Source organism: Ceratotherium simum, chromosome 38 (assembly GCF_057802395.1).
Source record: "Ceratotherium simum simum isolate JZ-2026a chromosome 38, ASM5780239v1, whole genome shotgun sequence".
Lineage (NCBI taxonomy): Eukaryota > Metazoa > Chordata > Mammalia > Perissodactyla > Rhinocerotidae > Ceratotherium > Ceratotherium simum.
The window spans coordinates 7,412,474-7,435,615 of record NC_141937.1 but is presented as its reverse complement, the minus strand read 5'-3'; the positions used below and the strand labels follow the sequence as shown (position 1 = coordinate 7,435,615).

The window sequence follows — 23,142 nt, the reverse complement described above, 5'->3', positions numbered from 1 at the left end:
AGACATCCTAAACCAGTTAATCTTGAAGATAGTCATCTTTCACCTAGCAATTTCACTTGCAGGTGTAGACCAGAAAGAAACTTACAGTTGCATAAGGAGATATTTACAAGATATTTACAATGTTACCGCAACATTTTTGTAATAACAGCGACAAAAGAAAACATCTGAAATGATCACCAATAGGAGAAGAGACAAAATCATTCAACAAGTACCCATTGTGCGCTCGCTTTGTGCCAGGCACTCTTAGGGCACTGGGTCACATTAGTGGAAAAATGAAAACAGACAAAAATCTCTCCTTGGAGCTTGCATTCTAAAGGGGAGATTGACAATAAAAATAAACTAATAAGTAGGTAAATTATAAAATATTTTATTTTTTTTTTTGTGAGGAAGATCAGCCCTGAGCTAACATCCATGCCAATCCTCCTCTTTTTGCTGAGGAAGACTGGCCCTGGGCTAACATCCGTGCCCATCTTCCTCTACTTTATATGGGACGCCGACAGAGCATGGCCTGACAAGCAGCTTGGGTGCACGCCCAGGATCATGAACCCGCGCCGCCAGCAGCAGAGCACGCACACTTAACTGCTGCACCACGGGGCCGGCCCCCGTTATAAAATATTTTAGAAGGTGATGAGCACTACGTCAAAAAGAAAAAATAGCATAACGGGGGTAAGAGCAGGGTGGGATAACTTTAAATAAAGTGTTCAGAATATTTCTGGTTGAGAAAATGACATTTAAGCAAAGACTTCTAGGAAGTGAGTTAAGAATCAGCCAGGTGCAGAGAGCAATCAAGAAGGAGATGTTAAAAAGAAAAGAAAAAGAAAAAAAAGGTAAAGGGATGGGATCAAAGGCCTGAGGCTGGAAGCACCAAGTGTTCACAGGGAAACCACACAGCTGTCTGGGTGCAGATGAGAACTGAAACCACCTGCATCTGTGCAGTGTAAATACTGGGGCCAAGAACTGAGACCTAATTGTTCCAGAAAAATCCTGCCTTGGAAGATAAGCTGTAATGCAGTAAATAACTTCACTGTTTGCTTCAAGAAATTCCTACAAATGATTTAACCAGACAGTTTGCTCACCTGAGCAGCCATCTCCTTTAACAGGACAATAGACTGCTCACCTGGGCAATGGCTCACGTATCAGTCAACAGTTTTCTTATCAGAGCTCCCTTCAAAAACCTTGTCTCATTGTGTCCAACTATTAGGTCATGAATCTTGCTCAATTCCAATCAGTTCCCTGCCTGAAAGACCTGCTTCGACCACTCGAGCCTAGATCCCCAACCTTATAAATCATTACCACTCCTTTCTGTAAGAGCCCTACAACTGTCAACGTGGTGGGGTCTCTCACTACAGCAGATCTAATAAACGCTGCTCTGCTGGATCAATAGACTTTCTGGTGGTCCTTTGGGAGAATTGACACAGAATATATGAAAGGCAAGATAAAAAATGTAGCAACAAAAAATTAAAAACATGTTTTCTCATTTTTATGTTGTTATGATGTCAAAACAATTTAAAAAATTAGAAAATTGTTCTCAGTGTGTATATTCTTGGTACTTTGCCTACATCTCTGTATTTATAAAACTCTTCTTCTGTTACTGACCTATATTTTGAATATTTTTGACTTTAGATTTCCAGAGGGCGGGTGTTTTCATTGTCCAGCATCCCTCAGATTATAAATTTAATTTGAACAGTCAATACATACGAGTGTCCACTGGGGCTGCAAGGCTCTCAGAGTGAAAAGTGATCCCAATCCACCGCTCTCTCCTCCTGCTGCTCTCAAAAGCTCATTCTTTTGCATTTCCCTAACAACTAGTGATGTTGAACACCTTTTCATGAGCCTGTTGGCCATCTGTATATCTTCTTCAGAAAAATGTCTGTTCAGATCCTCTGCCCATTTTTTAATTAGGTTTTTTGTTGTTGTTGTTGAGTTTTATGAATTCTTTATATATTTTAGGTATTAACCCCTTATTGGGCCACATGTGTACGGTGATGCATGGTAATTAGACTTTGGGTGGTGAACACGGCGTAGTCTACACAGAAACTGAAATATAATGATGTACACCTGAAATTTATATAACGTTATAAACTAGTTACCTCCATAAAAAAAAAAGAAAAATCACTGACCCAAAAGAAAAGTTCATTCTTGGTTGAAAGGTGAGAAGGGAAAGGAGGAGGTAATGGAGAGTGATTCTGAATTCCCTTTTTCCATAGGTGGTGGTGGTTGGTTTACCCAAATGAGCATGTCAATGTCTAGTTAACATGATAGGGGAAGAGAACCCAAGGGATTGTAATCCATGAGTGGATCCAGTCAAAAAGGAGACAGATCACATACATCAGATAAAGCTTGGTTAAATAGGCTTTTGTAGGTCAGCTGGTTAACTAATTATCATGGTTAAATTAATGAGGCTTCTTTAGGGTAAATGCATTCTAAGTCCCAAAAAATTTATGTGCACACAAGTTTATGGAACATGCCCTGTTTATAAACTGGAAACTTTCAGTATTTATTTTTGAACCCTACCCTTTGCCATGGAATGTGTTCTTTAAATTTTTTTTTTATTTATTTATTTTTTCCCCCCAAAGCCCCAGTAGATAGTTGTATGTCACAGTTGCACAGCCTTCCAGTTGCTGCATGTGGGACGCGGCCTCAGCATGGCCGGAGAAGCGGTGCGTCGGTGCGCGCCCGGGATCCGAACCCGGGCCGCCAGCAGCGGAGCGAGCGCACCCAACCGCTAAGCCATGGGGCCGGCCCCGTGTTCTTTAAAATAGACTTCCTTGGGACGTATTTAGGCACTACTAAATAATAATATCCAAATAATAAATAATATCCAAAACAATGTTAAAGAAATAAATGTAATTGGACTTTAGGAACTGGTACAATTCTAATGGGGGCTTAAAGATGAGATGGAGAGATCGTTTAGGGGATAAAGTGGGATGGGGGAGGAGGACAGAAAAGAGTTTATATTTTCACAAGTATTTACCGGTATTCTGCTTCTGATGTTTTGTATTTTAAATTTATTTCGGTAATTTCCCTTGTTACTCTAGTGCTATGCATTTTGTTTCTTTTATTCATCTTAGTCTGGGCATAATTGCATTCATTACTGAAAGGCATATTTCAAATTCTAAAAAACAAAACAAAATAATAATTTTTTAAGCACTCTAAGTACTGCTGCTTAGATTCATCACTTTTCCATAGTTCAGATATTTAAATTTTGTACACTGATGTGAGATACATTCAAAAGAGATAAGATAAAATAAAACCAAAAATCCAATTTAAAGGACAAATAACAGCTTCTATGATGGGCAAAAAAACCATGCAGCTCCAGCTATGTTGTTAATTATACCATGGTTTGATTGCCCACATCTTCACATTTTCCCACATGAAAATTAGTAATCATTCTTTATTTTAATTAGCCAAAATGACTAAATATGAGTAATTCTCATCTGTCAGCAGAGTTAGACCAATGGAGCTCCAATTTGCAATTCATATTTTGAAGTACAGCATTCACAAGCATTCAACCAGGCACCTTTAAAACACAGAGATGACGAGGTCCTTCTAACAGATTTAGCAAGTTTCCGGTTACCACACCAACAGCTGGCAAAGACTGGAGTCCATTAGCCTCCCACGTGCTGCCCAGACAACTGCACCACGGCCTAAGAATAAGCAACTCCAGACGGTTAAATCCAGCCATTCTGCCTCGTACTCCTCCATAAGAAAATGGCTTATAGATTATCTGCTTTAAGCACTTGTCAACTTGAAAATGAAAATTAATAGATTCTGATATAGTCAGTGTTTCAAAGCTAAAGATCATCCTGCTAAAAACCTTCATCCATCTGCTATTGTCCTTTTAGAAGTTCTTATATGTACCAACTTTTACTCTCAGAACTGTCATAGGTTTGAATAAAGCCACTCTAGTGAGAAAGCCTGTCAACTCTAGCTTCATCCAAGAGGCGGTTTTCCTACTTTTGTGCTGTCATCTTGGTCTAAGTTCACAAATTGTTGGTCTCCACTGTATTTTCTGTGTTTGTGTGTTGGTTATTGTAAAGTTTGTTGAATTTACAAATGTCAATTAACTATCACGTCCTCTTTTTTTGGAAGTGTTGGGAGAGACGAAGCCCATGAAATCTGTCATCTGAAAAGAGAGATAATGTGTCAAAATGGAAGACAGTAAGAAAATGACAAACGTTGCACCAGTCTGAGGGCTGAGTCATTGGACAACAGGAACTAGAGACTGATTTATGGATTATGTGAAAAGCGCTGGGTGTCTATGCCATCAATAATGAGCAAGAGATAGGAAGCATGATTGAAGAAATGGGGGAAAAATGGAATCCTTGGCCAACAACTGATGTTGATTCAGAAGGCTGGGATTTTGTTTGAGGACTTCAAGGAGAGGGATGGAAAAGTGTGACTGTTGACTGTTAGCGTAGAGGGTGTTGAAGCCGTGTTAAGCTAGTGAGCGCCAACATACAGGGATTCCTTTTTATGCTTCAGGTTTCATCACTGACTTTGGGCTTTACCACAGATGAAGCCGGTCTACTTGGAAAATAGATGTCTAATAGCCAATCTATCAGCAAGAAGGGAGACTTTGATGCACCCATCCACACACTATGCAGTGAAGATTGTGAGTTCAGATACTCTTAGTCACTTTGGATTCATGAAAGAAAAGTTTTCAGAAAATACACTTCTTTTAAGCAGAGGAATTTTTCTCCACCTGTCTCATCTTATTATCCAGGCTACTATTAACCATGTTATTCATTAACAGTTATCGGGGGAAGATTTAAAACGAAATAACTCATCCTCCATATTTTTTACTATTCAACATTATTCACATTATAGGTTGTTGGTTTTTTTTTTTTTGGTGAGGAAGACTGGCCCTGAGCTAACATCTGTTGCCAATCGTCCTCCTTTTGCTTGAGGAAGATTGTCCCTGAGCTAACATCTGCGCCAATCTTCTTCTATTTTGTATGTGGGACGCCTCCACAGCATGGCTTGATGAGTGGTGTGTAGGTCCAACGCCCTGGACTGGACCCGCAAACCCTGGGGCTACCAAAGCAGAGTGCTTGAACTTAACCACTATGCCACCGGGCAGGCCCTACATATTGTAGTTTTTAAGTAGGAAGAGAAGGCATATTTATAGGAGAAAAAATCTGGATATACTTAGTCAACCAATTGGGCAATTCATTCATTCAACCAATATTCATTGTCATGCGTTGTTTTATGTCCTGAGGATACAGCAGTGGACAAAACAGAAAAGCCCCTGCCCTCATGATACTTACATTCTATGCGGGAGAGCAGACAAGTAAATAACAGAATGTCAAGTGTTAATACGTGCTATGCAAAACAATAGCAGTGACGGTGAATGGGGGATGATTTTATCTGGGTGGTTAGGAAAACCCTCTCCAATAAGGTGTTACCTGAAGGGAGTGAGGGAGCAGACTATACGGTATGTGGCTATCTAGGGGAAGGGTGGTCTAGGCAAAAGCCACAGCAAATGCAAGTGCCCAGAGAAGGAAAAGTGTGTTAAAAAGACATGGAGGAGGCCAGTGGGCATGGGCAGAATGGGTAACAGAGAATGGAGTTGTATGCAAAAAAAGAGGTCCTCCCTCCCATCATGCAGGGCCTTTTAAGCCATTTGTAAGGATTTAGGCTGTTACTACTACTAAGATGGGAAGGCACTGGTGGGTTTTAAGCAGAGGAGACACATGATCTGTTTTACTTTTTTAAAAATTCACTTCGGCTGCTGTGTTGAAATAGCCTGCAGTGAGCAACGATGGAGGCAGAGCCAGCTAGGAAGCTACAACCCTAGTCCAAGTGAGAGATGATGGTGGCTTGGACCAGGGTGGTAGGGGGAGGAAGTGAGAATTGGTCAGAATCTGGATATGCTTTGAAGACAGATTGATAGGATTTGCTGATCCACTGCACTGGGTGTGAGAGAAAGCGCACAATCACAGATGACGGCAAGGTTCTAGTTCTGAGGACCTGGAAGGTTAAAAATGTCATTGGCCGAGACAGGGGGACTGGGAGGAGGTAGTTTTGGTATGGGGTTGGGGAGGGGTATTAGGTGTTCAGTTCTGAATATGTCAAATTTCAGATGCCTGTTATCCATCCAAGTGTAGAGGGGACAGTTAGATGTTCAAGTTTGGGTTCAAGAGGGAGGTTCCAGATAGAGAGACATCTAGGAGTCATCTGTGTATAGATGCTGTTTAAAGCCAAGACACCAGATGAGATCAGTCAGGGAGTGAGAGCGATAGAGAGGAGATCCAGGTCTGAACCCTGAGAACTCCAACATATAAAGGCCAAGGATGGACTGTGACGCAGCCATGAGAATGATACGGTAAATGACTATTTAATCATGAGGACAGGTGTTTATGATATGGTGTTAAGTAAAGACATCCCATTACAAACCAGCACGCATATGATGGTTCTGTTCTGGTAAAATAATTATACATGCATTGGAAAAGTATTGGAAGATCATACACCACAATGTTGATGGTGATTTTCACTTAGTGGAGAAAATAGGATAATTATTTTCTTCTTTCTGCTTATACCTGTTTAAGTTGCTCTGCTTGTTGATATTTACACTGGATAAAGGAAAAAGCAATAAAATTACACTAAAAAGGAGATTTCTATTGAAAATTCTTAAGTTGTGCTTAAACAGAGGCCATATGCTGTGTAGCCTTCTTGTCTTGGTTTTGCTTAAATGGCTTTGTCACAGGAGATGCCCAGCTTTCAGAGGAGAAATTATCTGCATTATCTTTGAGCTCTGACAGCCTTTCCCTTGGTCTGTCTAGTCAAGCTGCTCCCTCTGACATTCTTCTGTGGCTGGGACAAGTGGCATCCTGTGATCTAAACAGGTGCCACTCCATCCCCACTAGCCATCCTCATCAAGCGTCCCTCATCACTCCAGTTTGCTGCCAATCTGTTTACTGGTCCCCATTTCCTTCCCTGAGTGAAGCATGGGGGAGGGGGCATCTAAAACTCTCTGAAATCCCCAAACACGCCATGATAGTCATCATGAAACTTCTGAGTGGGTATGAAACACTCACATATAGCGACTATATTCATCATGCATCATGAGTAGAATTCATTCCAATAGGGTAATATGTATCCGCAAAAGGAATTGATTTAAAAATTATGACTATTATTTTGGTATTTGTTTGGTACTTGCAAGTTTGGTCCTCAGTGCCTGGTACTGGAGGCAGACGTGGCCTGTGTGTCCCTATCCACAAACCCCATAGTTCTTCAGGTTCTTCATTCATTCTAGGCCAGTGCTCAGTGGGGAACTTTCTTCTCCACCTGACCCAAGGCCCAGCCCCACAGGCAGAGCTGGCCATGGCTTCTCTGATGAGACCAAGGCTGACAACCCGCTTAGCAAATGGAGGCTCCTTTCCCTAAGAGAAGCGGCTACTGGCTGGGCGATCATCTGGTTGATGTGATTAGTGAAGAGAACCCGGACAGATAGATCAGGCTACACATGCGACTTTTTCTTTTGTTTGCTGGCCTGACTTTTCTAGACATATATTGACATCAATCACACTAACCAAATGATTGCCAAATCCCCACATCAACTTTGGTTATATAGACCCAGCCTATTTTCTTCATATGGTCTCTTGAGCTATTTTCTTTTCATTATAGACAATTTCTGATGGAAAGTATAATTCTTCAACCTGTTTCTGGTGATCTGCCAGATGTGATAGGTTGTTCATTGCAGCACTCTTAGTGTTCCTGGGTTCTGGTGATGTTCCCTGGAGAGTTAGTGGTAGGGAAGCCATTCATTCATTCATTCATTCAAATATATCTTGGGCATATACTTGTTGAAGCTGCTGGGGGCGTCCCACAGTAAAGGAGACAGGCCAGATTCTTGCTCTCATGGAGCCAGACAGAGACTTTGGGGTTGGGGCAGATCTGGTATCAAGTCTCTCTTTTCACAGTACGTTATGTCTGCCTCATTTCTTCTGACCATACACCTGGCTTTCACCTACTGGCACATCTTGACCTTGACAAGATCAATATAAGCTCATGATATATTTTTCCTCTAAAAACTCTTTCTTTCTTTCTTCCTATCTATCTATCTATCTATCTATCTATCTATCTATCTATCTATCTATCTATCATCACCTATCTCTATCTATCACCTTTCCATCTATCTATCTATCTATCTATCTATCTATCTATCTATCTATCTATCTATCTACCTACCTACCTACCTATCTAATCTTCTATTTTTTCATTCGCCAGGCTCCTTGAAGCAAAAACTGATCTCAACTTTGGGGCAGGAAATGTACAGGATGAGCCTGGAACACCTTGCCACACCAGAAAGTGAGAAAGCTATCAAAAACTACAAGGGTCGGGGCCGGCCCGGTGGTGTAGCAGTTAAGTTCACGCTCTCTGCTTCAGCGGCCCAGAGTTCGCAGGTTTGGGTCCCACGCACGCACCGATGCTCTGCTTATCAAGCCATGCTGTGGCAGCGTCCCATATAAAGTGGAGGAAGATGGGCACGGATGTTAGCCCGGGGCCAATCTTTCTCAGCAAAAAGAAGAGGATTGGCATGGATGTTAGCTCAGTGCTAATCTTCCTCACACACACACAAAAAACCTCCAACAACAACAACAAAAAACCCATGAGGGTCATGTCAAAAAGTCTCAAGAACCAACACAGAGAGGCTTACACTGGCGAAAGACAGCATAATTTGAGCACCAACAAAAATAAGAAGTGTAGTATATTCAAATGCATTAGATATGTTAAAATTCATGAGTTCTTAAGCTTCTTTTTTTAAAAAACACTTCATTTGTCACCTTTAGAAGATAATGGGAAAACAATTCATTATCTTTAAAACTGTTAAATAAAAGGAGAAGTTAAGCTTTTAACCTGCCTTTAACATATGAATTGTACCTCTGAGTAACCAAATAGTCGATAAAGGAAAATTTCTCTCAGTAAAAGTATTCCAGCTAATAAATTCAAAAGGAAGGATAGACTTATTGGAATATAAATAATTTATAAAACCAAATGAAATGAAGCAATAATCATCGATGGCTGCTAGTCCCACATAAGATAGACAAAGGACATTCTGTGCCTACTGATAAAAGTACACAATCCTACTTTTGAAGATTCCTATAAAAAACAAAATCCCTCACTCACATCAAACGTTTGGCTAGAAATACTAATTTAAAGAGAATACTGGAGACAGAGGATTCTCAGAGTGTGGTGCCCAGACCAGCAGCATCAGCATCACCTGGCAGCTTGTCAGAGATGCAGATTATCAGGCCCCACCCCAGAATGACTGAATCAGAAACTACGAGATGGGGCCCAGCAATCTGCATTTTAACAATCCCTCCCAATGATATTAAGTGCATGCAAAGTTTGCAAACCACCTCCTTACACAACCCTCATAGGGGTGCAGCAAAATTCAAAATGTGGGTAACTTTCTAGGGCAAATGGCCCAGTTTCTTCAACAAATACATCATAAGAATTTAAAAAGAGAGAGAGAGAGAGAGAGAGAGAATGAGACTTAAGAGACACATTAGACATGCTACCAAATGCAATGTGTAGACTTTTTTTGGCTCCTGATTTGAAAAAAATCGACGGTAAAACATTATGAGACGATAAGCAAAATTTAAATAATAACCTTGGTATTTGACAATATTAAGGGATTACTATTTATATTTTAGGTATGATAGAGATATTGTGGTTCTGTTTAGTAAACAAGTCTTTATCATTTGGTACTTCTAAATGAAATGATATGATCTCTGGGATTTGCTTCAAACTAATCTAGAAAGTGAGATATGGTTCAAACAAGATTGGCTGTAAATTGATGACTGTTGTGGTTGAGTAGTGTGTATGTGGAGGTTCATTGTACTATTATTCTCTTTACTTTTTATGTTGGAAAACTTCCATGATGAAGAGGTTTTAAAAGAAGAACACAGAAGGAGGCTATATGTGTATATCCTCAAGCCTTGTGCATCACTCGTCTCCAGGACCAGATGCTCAGGCCTTCCACACGCTTCCAGAGTGACTTCCACCTCACTGACCATATCTACATTCAAAAGCTCTGCAACTATAACTCACATTTCAGTGTACTGAGCCCCTGTACCTATTCTTTTATTTCCATCTTCACAGCTATACATCTACTATAAACTCAACCCATTCTGTTAGTTAGTGGCTCTCAAGAACCCAGGAGTGAGGGCAAATTTGGGGTGAATGATGTGAAAAGTCGGTAAGGGGACAAATCGGAAACATTCCTGGGGTTGCACTGGCTTCCACCTCATGGGGATCTGATACTGCCCTCGTGGTGGTGGGGTTGGGGAGGGCTGTGTGGATTGAAAAGGCCCTTAGGAAATTTTGATATGTCTTCTCCACCCCTCACACCCCAGCCCCCCTCCGCAGAACCTCTCCCATCTTATATAGCTGGGGCTGGGACAGAAGAGGGGCCTAACAGTCATGTGTATTTGTTTGTCCATGCGTGGGTAGTTATTGCTCAGAGAACCGAGGAGACACATATTAATGAAGTAATCTCCTGCTCATGGTGCTCTCAGCAGGCTTCACTCACTCACATTTGAATGTATCTACTCCTTGTCTATTTTATATCGTACACTCCTCAAGACTAGGGAAGGAGTTTCTGACTTAACCTGTAACTTCCGACTCACCTTGTGCAGTGCTCCACATACCACTGGAAGGGGGATCCAGTCACACAGCATCATCCCTTTCATCTACTGGTTTTTGCCAAAGTGCAAAGTCCTTTTCCTAAAAGGTACTCTGGCTCACAGAAAAAAACAGCCTTAAAAGGGATATTTTAAAAGACAGAATTTCCAGTATCAATCCCATTCTTTTGATAATCTAACTTATTTTATAATAGCAGAAAAATTCCTATATGAGAAAACCAGCTCTTGATAAAATACTGAGATTATCATAAAATAATTTAGAATCTCCAAAATTGCAATGTTGGGCAAACCAGACATAATCTAAACTGGACAAAATTGCATTTGTACACAATTACTGATTTTATAATAAGGATAAAGTAAGCCAGACCTAAGTGTCATGAACATGAGTTGAGTTCAGAGCTGTGTCTTATGACTCAGATCCACGCTTAGCCCACGTTGTGGTGAACTCCACAGCCACATCCACGGAGTCTGCCCAGCGTGGGCCTAGTGCTGGAACAAAGACCATGGAATAACTTGGAGGCCCATAACTAAGTTCTAACTAACATCTTTCTACTTAGATGTCTTATTTCAAAACACAAAAAATAATTCTGCAAAATCTTGAAAACCTTAAAGGAAAATAGGATCACGGTTTACTGGTTAATTCTGTCTTGATAAACTATAGAGTGTTCCGGAAAACCTGAAACTTTTTCTGTTGGACTCTCACCTCTCACCTGTCACTCTGAGGGGATGTCATAGGTGATGGGTTATATCTAGTTCCTTGGATATATACAGCATTGTAATATCCTCTTTAAAATTTTCAGGACAAATGAGAAAAATATTTATGCAGATACCTGACTAGGTACTTGTAGGACGCATGGTGTTATGCTGTAAAAAGAATATGTTTAAGACAAAAAGCCCATTTTGGGACAAGAAATTAAGAAGAAAATTGGGTTACATAATGGCTCAGCACTGTTGGGGGTAGAGCAAAAAAAGTATACATATTTTTCATTTCTTAGAATTGTTGCTGCTGGATTTTCATTTCCAGAGGGTTTTTTTCCCTATTTAAGAAAGGTTAAGGAAATGTTTAATGTTTACAATTCTCTCTCCTTCTTTAAAAAAAGTGTTTTCCAAAATGAAAACAGTTTTTTTCATGGTCATTGCAAAATACTAAAATAAAGAAAATGAAAATTAGCAATTCCACCACCCAGAGACAGTCACCATTAATATTTTTGCGAATATTCTAGATAACTCTCTTACTGCGTACATACACACAGAAACACACAAACACACACACAATTTTAAATATGTGGATCATACTATGCATGAAATTCTGTATCTTGTTATTTTTACCTAATAATATGAACAGACATGGTTCCATGTCAAACAATACAGACATACAGCATGATTTTTCATGGCTGCTCATCTTTCCATCATATGCAGTATCCTTTAACCAAACCCTGAATGATGATACTTGTGTCAGTGAGTCACCCCTGTACATGTATATTTGCAAATCATTCAGATGACTGAAATGGGATACATTCACCAAAGCGCAACTACTGTCGCATTGAGGTATTATTACATTTAATAGTTTGATAGTTCCTGCTAAAACCTTCTTCAGAATGTGTCTATAAGCTTACACCTCCAATAACAGTGAGGCCAATTCTCCCACTCTCCCAGAGTACTAGAGCCTGGCTGATGCCTTACCATCTCCCTCCTCCATCCTCGACTGTGTATGTATTCATCTCTTCTTCCTTCCTAAGATGAAGCTTGGCACCCCTCCACTCGGAGAGAAATGAGGACAGTTTTTGCATTTCACCTTAATCAGATCGAATTAGGACAGGTGGCAGCCCCGTAGGCAACATAATTATGAAAAATGTGTGTGCTCAATACAGGCTGTCCTTCCAGCTTCCCAATCAAATAGGACACCAGAGCCCAACCTTTCTACGTTCAGCTGCCGACTCACAAAGCGGTCACCCACACACTCTGGATATGATGGTGCTGAAAAACCTGAGATTAAATGCAGCCTAAAAAGCGTGAAAATCTATTTTGTAAGATTAGATAATTCACTATAATAATAGTTCTATTAACACTTTTACACGCCAAAAGAAAAAAAATACCAAAACTCTAAGGCTGGCCTGTTATTACAAGAAAAATCTTTTAACATATCCCCCTTATACTTTGTCATCCAAAGGTAAAAAGCAATAATGTGGAGGATTCCCTGGATTTATTGTAAGAGAAGAGCTGTCCTATCCAACAGAAAATGTGCAGTGAATATCTATTTAAATAGATGTGAGATGAACTGAAGGTGGATACACAATTCTATTCTACATTAGGGGGATTCTACCCCCAGCTTCATTTAGGATATTGCTTCTCAGAAGACATCCCAAGCACCGTAGTAACAAATGTTATCTAGAAAATGTGCTCAGCAACAACTGCAGTATGAGTCTCTGTGTAGCCATTTTTTAGCAAGTCAGAATTATACTATCACAGCACAGAAACAAATTAAACAGCACAAGCTTGGCTGCTGGGATCACTTTATTAGCAATGCAGTGTTATTTCATAAAGAACGCGTTGCTTCAGATCTGTCAATGAATGCCAACAATGGCTTCTCCATTTGTACGAAGCCCAATTAGTTATTTGGAGGAGAACACTTCAGAATCCGATTGCTTTTCTTCCCAACATTTAAATTAGAGAAAAAGAAAAAAAATGCCCAGTTGTTTAATCTTTCCAGTTCATGCATAGTCCATACTCCTTTCCAGGTTGGCATTTGAGAAGAACCCTCAAAGTATGAGTTAAGCACTAATTCTCTCTTTCTGAAGCGCACAAGGACCATTAAATGTTTACTGACAGCTCAGAGAAAACACAATCTACAAGATACACATTGTAAAAGAAGGTTTTGATATATTAGATTCACATATGGGAGCTTTGTTTTTTTCATATTTGTGAAAAATGGCACTCTACTGGTTTAGTAGTGCATCATAGCTTTTTGTGACGGATGATTGAGCCTTGCTTTGGAAGTGATTACAGTTATGTCAGAATAATTTCAAAAACAGAATAATCAGCACTAGCAGATGAGCTCTTAGGAAGCCGAAGTCAGTCCTCTTTTGCAGATAGATACACATTACCAAAAAGAGAAATTAAAACCCAAAATTCTGTTCTGAAGCCAAAATAGAGTCTGCCACATTTGCCTCTTGAATTTTGTGAATATCAGTGAGGTTTTAAAACTCATCCAAATCATGGTTAAATTTTTTTGAAGTCCAGGTACCTAACCCTGGAATGGAAATTTTCTCTCAGCTGGTTGTCAATTGAATAGGTATAAAATTGTAGCTCAGACCAGCTAAGAATTTCTTGACCCAGATATGGATGTATGTATACCAGCAACATTTCAATATACAAAGGGATGGTGACATTTCTGGATTTGTTGCAGGAGGTTGGACAGACATCTGGCCCTTCCCCAGCAATCCTGAAATCAGACTAAGGAGGTGGTTGGTTTTTTTCCCCTAAAGCTGGCTATGCCTGTAGCTCTGAGGCCTCAACATAGCAGAAGTCACCCAGGCCAGGCAACAGGTTCGACACACTTCTGAAATCTCAGGGACTCCTTTGTTTGACTCGAGTACTCTCCCATTTTATTAAAAAGAAGTCATGTTCTTATTTTCTATAAGGGCATATTTGTAAGGAAGGAGACTTCTGTGTCCCCAACGCACAATTCCAAGTCTAATTTGCATTGTTGGTTTTTGTTACAGTATTGCTATAGCAAACTATAGGTTATTGGAACTTGAGCGGAACTTGAGTTTGGTCTTCTCTGGGTGCCATGTTCTTGCCCATCTTGGCTCCAATTACCTTGATGACTTGCTTGCATGGAAAAATATAATTTCCCTAATCCTCACGGCGCAAGCACTTATTCTGTGCTAACAGCTTAAACTCCATTTCTAAAGGAGATTTGGTTAAAAAAAAAAAAAATTCTAAGGACTGAAATCTATTCCTTTCATTTTCCCTTTTCATACTACTTTTTCCATTGAAAACCATTTCTCTTTTGTGCATCTCTGAGTAGAATATGCTTGCACCCTTTCTGTTGAAATAGCATGGCTCTAGTATTCTCTAGATATGAAATTTTTGAGAAAATAAGGCATCTTTCTCCTTATGTTTTATAATAGAGAAATATAACTCCCTAAATTAAATCTAAATTCATCTTAATAGTGCCTTGTACAAAATGTCTCTGGAGAATTGGCTCAGTTGGCCTTTCTGCAAAGTGCCTCATACATCCCGGAGGGTTTATCCTGGCAAAGCCTGCCATCGCTGTAGCTCTTCGTGATGCCTTGGTCTCCTGGATCTAGAGCAACATTTACCAATTATGAAAAAATGGTCTCTACGGCTGGTATAGTACAGTATAGACGCTAGCAAACCACATGTAATGAGACTGCTCTCTCGTTTCAAAGGCTGTGATTTAAATTTACAGGTGAGGCCAGTGGGTTAATTTCACTGCCTCATGCACTACATTTACCACTATTTAGTGGCCTTAAGATAGCTCTGCTATCAGAGCTCACTAATCCAAAAGAATTTATAAAAACACCCTCAGATTAACAAATCAATGATACTTACACAGCACAAAATTGGTTACCACTTAAAGGCTTTATTCTGACTAGATTTATAGCCTGCACGAATCCCAATTCTTACGTAATTTAGATGGGAGACAAGCAAGAGCCATCTCTGCTGTCTGTTGGCAGCAGCGTGGGCCAAAAAGAAGAGGGATTCTTCCTTACTGATGTATGGCAGCCTGTGTCGCATTGTTACTCTCAAATAACGAGAAAAAGATCAATCCATTCCTAAATTTCCCCTAAAATATAGTTTAGGAAAACTTTAAGGGGGCATTATAAGGATGCGAGTCATTTACTTGAAAATTAAGGCATCACTACATGTCTGTGTAATGGAGATCATTTCAGAAACAAGAATCAAGATTTGTTTTACTCTTTCAACTCTAAATAAAACAAAGCTTGTTTCCAATAAAAATTACTTGAACGCTAACCTGAGGTTAAGAATGATGAAACCAATTTGGTCATTTCTATGGTAAAATGCATGCTATTCAAAGATCAGATTTGTCCTTGTTTTTTTTTTTGGTGAGGAAGACTGGCCCTGAGCTAACATCTGTGTTTGTATGTGGGATGCTGCCAGAGCATGGCTGGATAAGCGGTGGGATTCCAACTTGCAAATCCTGGGCCACTAAAGCAGAGCATGTGAACTTAACCACTGCGCCACCAGGCTGGTCCCATCCTTGTTTTTTGAAAGATGTTTTGAACGCATGAAACCCACTCTACCTAATATATTCTGAGTATTGGATTCTAGCAGCAGCATCCATTAAGGTGAACTTGGGATTTCTGATTTAAAACTCAAAGTAAAATTTTACCTCTTGGGACAGATACAGAAATATTCTACAAGCATTAATAAGACCATATAAATAGAAAGTTAATAATTATTAATAGTAAGACTTTATTTATTCCATGGATATCAATAGTAAGTATGTATTTAGTTATTTTAACCCATCCTATGACTCATTAAATAAAAGGAAATGAAGCAGTTTAGGGATATTTGCAATAAATAGGACAGTTTTTTGATGTTCTTGTTGTTTTAATGAAAGGAAGGGCAGTGAAGGGAAAAGGGTGGAAATAAAAATAAGAGTGTGCTGGGAAGTGAGGTTGGACCACTAAGTGTACAGCTTAAAGGCCTAGGATACTGTTCTCTGTGGGCCACAGATTTGGTTCTCTGCTTCCCAGCGATCAGAACAACAGAGGGACACCATAATTCCTATTAAATAAAACCAAAGAAGTTCTTGGAAGAAGCAGAGAACTTTTTTTGGCACAAGCCTAAGATTCCCAGATTTAGCAAACGAAAATACAGAACATCTAGTTAAGTTTGAATTTCAGATAAACAACAAATAATTTCTTTACTATATGCATGTCCCAGATACTTTTGTTTGTCTGAAATTTAAATTTAGCTGGGCATCCTGGATTTTATCTGTCAACCCTATCAAGCCATAATTTAGATACAGTATTTGCAACAGATGAGCATTTGTAGGGTGGAGTTTTCGATCTTGATTTTGTATGGAATGACTAGGATGAATAGAATGGGAAGTAGTATATTTCCTAGAAACTGAAGATTCTAATTTCAACAATATCAAGATAGAGTATACTGTATGCCGTCAAAAAACCTGCTTCTGAACTATGACAACAGTTTAGCAGAAGTAAACATAAAAGAAAAAGCTGGGTAAAGGGGGATGAATGCCTTGCTGGGAGAAGGCCCACTGGTACCCTGCAAGAGCCAGCCCACTGCAAAATGGTGCACATCTGAAAAGCCTTCATTTTAACTCCTTTCTCCCCAGAAGTTTTCATCTCATTCTACTCTAAGGATTTAGTCAGTGGAAAAAGAAAGTTTACGTCAGATAAATCCAATGTACAACCAAACATCATAAAATAAACTCATTTTAGGGAGTCAGGATTATCTGTATTGCAATACTAGAAATTTGAAGGGAAATATGGATTTTTTTCCTTTCAAAAAGCTTGTTAACTTTTCATCTTCCACTTTAGATAGACAATTCATGGCCTCAGTTTTCAAAAGTTTTGACATGTAGGAAAGAGGAAAATACATAAGGCACATACAAAGACATCTAATTTGTGTACATCATTGCTGAAGATTTTGCTTCTTAGATATAACTACCAGCAGATTTTTAAATTTTATTTTATTATTGTTTGTGTATTTTTAAATAATTATATACATTTAAGGTGTACATGATGATTTGATATATATATACATAATGAAATGGTTACTACAGTCAAGCTAATTATCACAGCATCTCCTCACATAGTTACCATTTTCTTGTGTGTGATGAGAGCACCTGAAATCTACTGTTACCGTAGTCATCATGGTGTACATTAGATCCCTAAACCTACTCATTCTACGTAACCGCAACCTTGTACCCTTTGACCAACATCTTCCCATTTCCCCCACCACCCAGCCCTGGTAACCACCATTCTGTTCTGCTTCCATAAGTTCAACTTTTTTTTTTTTAAGATTCTGCATATAAGTGAGATCACACAGTATTTGTCTTTCTCTGTCTGACTTATTTCAGTTAGCATAATATCCTCTAGGTTCATTCATGTTGTCACAAATGGCAGGATTTCTTCTTTCTCATGGCTGAATGATATTCCGTTGTATATAAACAGCACATCTTCTTTATTCACTTAACTGTCGATAGACACTTGGGTTGTTTCCATATCTTGGCTATTGTGAATAGTGCTGCAATGAACATGAGAGGGCAGATATCTCTTGGAGATGCCTGCAGATATTTTTGTCTGATTTCCAGACACTGATAAGCCATTGTCTTCTTTACCTGTGCATATGTTTCTGTTGAATTTCCTTTAAAATACAACTCTATTGCAGAGGATTAATTTCTGAAGAGCAATGATAATTTATTCAGGCTCCATTGTATGTCTAATTAAACATCCTAATATTAGCTTTGCAGGGGAGAAACCTGGCAGCCAGCACTCTGACCAAGTGACCAAAGTTACCGCCACCAGCCATGGGACAACCTGACCTTGTGTGCCGACTGATACGATGTACTGGGAAGTACATCACTCCCATGACCCTCTTGCCAAAAATGGATAGCTTGAGTCTGAACATGAGGAGACATCAGACAAACCCAAATTGAGGGACATTATACAAAATAACTGGCCTGTACTTGTCGAAAATGTGACTGTCATAAAAGGCAAAGAGGAATGAGATTGGAGGGGACTAAAGAGATGTGTCGACTAAATGCAACACATGAGCTGGAAGGTACATACTTAGGACAAATTTGTGACATCTGAACAAAGTCTGTATATTAGCTAAGAGTATAGTATCATTGCTAATATCCTGATTTTGGTAATTGCACTGTGGTTATGCAGCAGATTACTCTTGTATTGAGGAAACACATTCTGAAGTCTTTAGAGGTAAAGGAACACCATGTCAGCAAGTTACTCTCAAATGGTTCACAAAAATAAAATATATACATATGTGTGCATATGGAGAGAGAGAGAAACAAATGTGGTAACTGTTAACATTTGGGTTCTAGCTGAAGAGTGTATGGAAATTCTTTCTCCTAGTCTTGCAACTTTTCTCTAAGTCTGAAATTATGTCAAAATAAAAAGTTAAAAGAAAAAACATTTCCTTTGGGAAAAAGTAATTCAATATCACTAGGCGAGAAGTCTGCTTTGTTTTGAAGTTTCCTGGGCCTGAAGAAAATGACATTCAGACGTAAGAGCCAGCTATAACACATTAAATCATCCTCACCAACTCCCCGGAGTGGGGCACAGGATGGCTCCCCAGAGCTCGCAGTTCTCGGAATGCTTACTGGACGTCTCAGTGCTTTTTTTGCCTTTTACAGCTGAGAAAGTTTGAGTTTCTATAACATCCACAGATAATTTGGACCATAGCTAATCAAGTCAGCACAGTGTAAAGCAATGTTTCAACTATCTAACGGTAAGGCCAGTTCTTTCTTTTCTGATTGCTACTAAGTCTAATTGAATAGTGTTATGAATTGACTCAAATGGCAGGGTAAATCAATTGAATCTCCAATAACTCTTACATTCTATTCCATATTATTTTTCTCTAACTATATAATATTCTAATAGAGAACAAAGAAAGCAATAATGCAATTTTTACCTGACTCTTGACAAGACAAGGTAATCTCATATTTTCCAAAAGGATATTGAATATGTATTTTTTTTTAAAGGATCAGTTATCACATTATATGTATATTATACATTTACATTGAGGTAATGTTTTGTGGTTGCTGTATATAGGATTATTTTGAACATGCAGAAACTGATTTCTACCTTAAAGATTGAGGACTAAAATATAAAGAAACAATACATCAATTTTAATTAACCACTTGTTAATTTGATTAGTTTTAACATACTCTTACTCCCATATAATATGGAACCAGTAATAGAAGAAAACTGATATAGAAAGAATACTAATATCATTTAATACTGATTGTTCATTTATTCCTGCAACAAATACATATTCAACAACGACCAAATGCCAGGAACTGGTCTAGATATGGGGAATAGAGCTGCTTAAGACAAAGTCGCTGCCTTCATGAAATTTACATTCTAGTAGGTGGTCAGATAATACTTAAGTAAACAAATTAAAGAAAAAAAAACTTTTCAGAAAATGCTAAGTTCTATGGAGAAAGATAAAGCAGAGGAGGTGTTGGGGAGAGGGGAGGAGTCAGAAGATCAGCAAAGGCCTCGCTGAGGAGGTGCCTCGAGCAGAGAGTCGTGGACGCCCAGAAGACATGGAAAAAGCAGGGCAGCAGAGCCTCTGCAGACCAGGGTCCAGACCTGAGGCAGGAGCCAGGGGCTGGGAGGGAGAGTGAAGGGAGCTGAGTCTGGAGTTGGCCAGAAGCCAGATCATGATAGACTCCATAGGCCAGGATAAAGGGTTCAGGTTTAACTTCAAGAGCAAGGGGAAGGCATTGGAGGATCTCACTCATGGTAGTAATATGATGTTCTTTATTTTTCTTTGAAATAATTTTAGATTTACAGGAGAGTTGTGAAGATGGTACAGAGAGTTCTCACATACCTCTCACTCAGCTTCCCCCAGTGTTAACATCTTAGATAACCATGGTACATTTCTCATCATCCTTCACGTTTTAAAAGGGCTCTGTCTCCTTACTGTGTAGAAAATGATTATGAACTCATAATAATAGCCAATGTTTATCAAGTCTTTCCTGTGGCCCAGAAGCTATTCCAAGCACTTTACATGTATTAACTTGTCAGTCCTCACAAAATCCCTCTGAGTATGAGGGAAGTACTGTTGTTATTATTCTCATTTCACAGATGAAGATTCTGAGGCACAGAGAGGTGAGTAAACTTGCCCACTGTTATACGATTAACAAGTGATGAAGGCTGGTTTTCAAACTCACTTTCTGGCTCCAAAACTCTGGAAGAGATTTGAGAAGCGAAACCAGAAGCAGGACATCAGTTACGAAGCTACAACGTGGTCAGGTGAGAGATAATGTATCTAGGGAGCTGGGAGGTAGGTTAACAGAACTTGCTGATGGACTGCATATTAGGGAGTAAGTGAAAGAAAAGGAAGAGGCGGGGTGACCCCTGCATTTTTATCCTGAGCAACAGCATCAAGTTGTAGCCAGGCAAAGGCAGTGATTGAAGAGTAGGGAGTGACAAAGCAGATCACGCCGCTGAGTGGTCCCATAAGTCGAAGGGATGGAACTGACCATTCAATTTCACCCCAAATCTACTTACAAACCAATTTAAAACTGTTCAAGATATGAAAAACAACAAGAATTCGTTCACCAATCTTATGTCCTCAGCCTGTCTCCTTCTCCCATGTCCCAGCCGTGTCTTATCAGAAGAAGGACAAGGAAAGAAGGACAAGGAAAGAGAGAGGAAGAGAAAGAAAGAGAGGAAGAAGGTGGGGTAATATGGCAGAAGACACTAAGGAACCCAAAGGCAAAGAAAACTAGCCCTTCAAGAAGAGCTGCATGCTATGCTGCTTCACTTCCCTTCTAACAAAAAACCCATCTCAGATACCCATAAAAGACAACAATATATTTTCTCTCAGATTTTTATTAGAATTCAGGCAAATTGTCTGCTTTAGAATTTACTATCTGCTCAGGCCTTTTATTACATGACCACATATTTGATTTGTAACATGACCAATTAAGTTATTTCCAGCATAACCTTTACAAAGTTAAAATATATGCATATTTCTGCATGGAAGTTGTAAGACTCCAAATCTACTGAATAAGTTGAACAATTAATAACATTTTTTTTTTCTATTTTGGGAGTCAGCAGATGTACAAAAAAATTAAAGATAAAATTATAGTTAGTGAAGAAGAGAAAAAAATGAATGATAGGAAACAAGAAAATAAAGGTAAGAAATACATGGATTATGAAATTATAAGTTCCAGAGAGGAAAAACAGTCAAATACAGATGGTCAGAAGTCAGGAGATACCTAAATGAAGGTGGATCAATAAAAGTGATTTATCTCCATGAGCGAATTGAAACAGAAAGGACCCAGAGAGCATATAATTGAATGGAAAATATAACTGCATTGAATGGATACCCTTTGCGCTGTTCAAAAGGACAAACAATGCTGTCAGAACTCTAAATTTACCTTATAATTGTTGACTCCATGTTGTAATTTTAGCTATAAAGCAGTGACAAAATAATTATACACGTTTCTATTCTGTGTCAGATAAAATAGCACAAATTCTTGCACCCATATATTACATGAGCCTCAAAGAACACGTTGTCAGTTTTTAAATACTGTAAAAACTTTAGAGAGAAGTTCACGGTCAGCTCTACATTTGACAAACCGACACAAGAGACTCCAAAGGAACCTCCAATGTGGTGGGAGATGTATGAATTTCATACCCACAGACAAGAAGCAGAGAAGCTGTGTTAAGGGAGCTTGAGAAAAATAGGAAAGGAAAGGCTTGTGTTATATCATGGGTTTTCGTCTGGTTTTCTATTGTTGTGTAACAAACTACCCCTCTCCTCCTCTTTGATTCTTTCTCTCTCTCCTTCCACACAGCCACTCCCTGTGTTAGCTTGGACTTCCTCACAACATGGTGGCCTAAGGGCATCTAGATCTCTAATATGACAGCCCAGGGTGCCTCCCAAAGGCTGAGATGGAAGCTGCCAGTCCTCTTAAAAGCTAAGCCTGGCATAGTATCCTTTCCAGTGTACTCGACTGGTCAAAGCAGACATGGGCCCAGATTCAAGGGGCAGAGAAATAGAACCCATCTCATAATGGGAGGGGCATCAAAGATTTTTGTGGTCATCTTTAACATGCCACGGGGTTGATCTCCTATATGACAATTTAGGTATTTATCATGCAAAAAGGAAAGAGGTGGTGCTCTGAATTATGGAGGGAAAGTGGAAGAAAAAAGAACACTCTTGGACCACTTTTATAGGCTGCCTCTGACTAACTCCAATGACAACTTTGAATCCACAGAAGTAGTTGCATTTGAAACAGAGTGCCAAGAAACATCTGCTACTAATGTTGTCACGTGGAGTGGTCAGTGGCAGGGGACAGCTGAGAAGCTCATGCAGGACAAGAGATGTGTAGACTTGTGCTCATAGGAGACTGAGGAAGCCTTAGTCCATGCAAGACCCCTATAGCATCAGAACTGCCATCTGTACAAGGCTTGCTATACCCAGCAGGACCAGTGACCTATTTTTGCCCTTCAACACATTCTTGGCACATCCACCTAGGGCATGAAATAGAACAGCGCGTATCTCCAGTTTTATTATCTAGAGAATGATCACCAAGTCGCTCTTTACCTCTGGAGAAGGCAGAACAAGAGGAGAGAAAAGTGCTACTATGGTTGGAAGTAAAAAAGAATTTTCTGGAAATAAAAGTTATTAAACACTAAAAGAGTTTACATCTGAAAGTCACAGACCACTTATCCTGAAGATCTTTATCTTTAATAGTTCTCATTATATACAA

The 23,142-nt window shown here is 39.3% G+C and overlaps 1 protein-coding gene across 1 annotated transcript in view; it reads right to left on the bottom strand.

Moving 5' to 3' along the window:
• The window catches only part of PRKN (parkin RBR E3 ubiquitin protein ligase), a 1,259,401-nt gene that overhangs the window by 225,069 nt on the left and 1,011,190 nt on the right, over window positions 1-23,142 (bottom strand). The window lies entirely within an intron of this gene.